This window comes from Arachis stenosperma, chromosome 1 (assembly GCF_014773155.1).
Source record: "Arachis stenosperma cultivar V10309 chromosome 1, arast.V10309.gnm1.PFL2, whole genome shotgun sequence".
In the NCBI taxonomy this organism is placed as follows: Eukaryota; Viridiplantae; Streptophyta; class Magnoliopsida; order Fabales; family Fabaceae; genus Arachis; species Arachis stenosperma.
The window spans coordinates 18,132,547-18,134,749 of NC_080377.1; the positions used below are offsets into that span (position 1 = coordinate 18,132,547).

Here is a 2,203-nt window from a genome sequence, read left to right on the forward strand (position 1 = left end):
TATTAGATCAGAGACCATTGTTGCTAAGTCAGAAGTATTCTGCTTAGAACTCTCTGTCTGTTGCTGAGAAGATGATGGAAAAGGTTTACCATTGTTAAACCTGTTTCTTCCACCATTATTATTGAAACCTTGTTGAGGTCTCTCTTGATTCTTCCATGAGAGATTTGGGTGATTTCTCCATGAAGAATTATAGGTGTTTCCATAGGGTTCTCCTAGGTAATTCACCTCTTCCATGGAAGGGTTCTCAGGATCATAAGCTTCTTCTTCAGATGAAGCATCCTTAGTACTGTTTGGTGCATTTTGCATTCCAGACAGACTTTGAGAAATCAAATTGACTTGTTGAGTCAATATCTTGTTCTGAGCCAATATGGCATTCAGAGTGTCAATCTCAAGAACTCCTTTCTTCTGACTAGTCCCATTGTTCACAGGATTCCTTTCAGAAGTGTACATGAATTGGTTATTTGCAACCATTTCAATCAATTCTTGAGCTTCTGCAGGCGTCTTCTTCAGATGAAGAGATCCTCCAGCAGAGCTATCCAAAGACATCTTGGATAGTTCAGAGAGACCATCATAGAAGATACCTATGATGCTCCATTCAGAAAGCATGTCTGAGGGACATCTTCTGATTAATTGTTTGCATCTTTCCCAAGCTTCATAGAGGGATTCTCCATCCTTCTGTCTGAAGGTTTGGACTTCCACTCTAAGCTTACTCCATCTTTGTGGTGGAAAGAACTTTGCCAAGAAGGCATTGACTAGCTTTTCCCAAGAGTCCAGGCTTTCTTTAGGTTGAGAATCCAACCATATTCTAGCTCTGTCTCTTACAGCAAAAGGGAATAGCATCAGTCTGTAGACCTCAGGGTTAACCCCATTAGTCTTGACTGTGTCACAGATTTGCAAGAACTCAGCTAAAAACTGATGAGGATCTTCCATTGGAAGTCCATGAAACTTGCAATTCTGTTGCATTAGAGAAACTAATTGAGGCTTAAGCTCAAAGTTGTTTGCTCTAATGGCAGGAATAGAGATGCTTCTCCCATAGAAATCAGGAGTAGGTGTAGTAAAGTCACCAAGCACCTTCCTTGCATTGTTTGCATTGTTGTTGTTTTCGGCTGCCATGTGTTCTTCTTCCCTGAAGAATTCGGTCAGGTCCTCTAAAGAGAGTTGTGCCTTGGCTTCTCTTAGCTTTCGCTTCAAGGTCCTCTCAGGTTCAGGGTCAGCTTCAACAAGAATGCCTTTGTCTCTGCTCCTGCTCATATGAAAGAGAAGAGAAACAGAAAGTGTGGAATCCTCTATGTCACAGTATAGAGATTCCTTGAAATGTCAGAGGAAAAGAGAAATAGAAAGAAGAAGGAGAAGAAGAATTCGAACTTTACTTAGATAAGGTTCGAATTGTGCATTTAGAAGGAGTGGTATTCCACAAATAGAAGGATGTGGGAAGGAGGGAAGAGAATTTTCGAAAATTCATTAAAATATTTTGAAAACATTTTTGAAAAACATTAATTGATTTTCGAAAATCAAAGTGGAAAAGAAATCAAGTGATTTTTGAAAAAGATTTTGAAATTAGAAATTAAAAAAGATTTGATTGAAAACTAATTTGAAAAAGATGTGGTTAAAAAGATTTAATTGAAAAGTTATGGTTTTAAAAAGATGTGATTGAAAAGATATGATTTGAAAACACTTTGAAAAGATATGATTTTAAAAATTAATGACTTGCCTAACAAGAAAAGATATGATTCAAACATAAAACCTTCCTCAACAGAAAAGGCAACAATTTTTGAGATGTTCAATCAAATCATTAATTGTTAGTAAGTATCTTTTAAAAAGGAAAGAAATTGATTTTGAAAACATTTGATTGAAAAGATTTGATTTGAAAAAGATTTGATTTTGAAAAACTAAGAAAATTGATTTGAAAACAAAATCTTCCCCCTAGCACCATCCTGGCGTTAAACGCCCAGAATGGTATACATTCTGGCGTTTAACGCCCAAAATGCTACCTCTTTGGGCGTTAAACGCCCAACCAGGTGCCCTGGCTGGCGTTTAAACGCCAGTCTGCCTTCTTCACTGGGCATTTTTGAATGCTCAGCTTTTTCTGTGTAATTCCTCTGCAGTATGTTCTGAATCTTCAATTCTTTGTATCATTGACTTGAAAAGACACAAATTAAAAAATATTTTTTGGATTTTTAATAATCAAAATGCAAAATGAATC

The 2,203-nt window shown here is 36.7% G+C and overlaps 1 non-coding gene across 1 annotated transcript; it reads left to right on the forward strand.

The window, feature by feature from the left end:
* Positions 1 to 600: 600 nt before the first annotated feature.
* Positions 601 to 708, forward strand: LOC130953828 (small nucleolar RNA R71). The gene has a single exon (XR_009075993.1). It is a non-coding gene; the product is annotated as a small nucleolar RNA R71 (small nucleolar RNA).
* Positions 709 to 2,203: the final 1,495 nt, after the last annotated feature.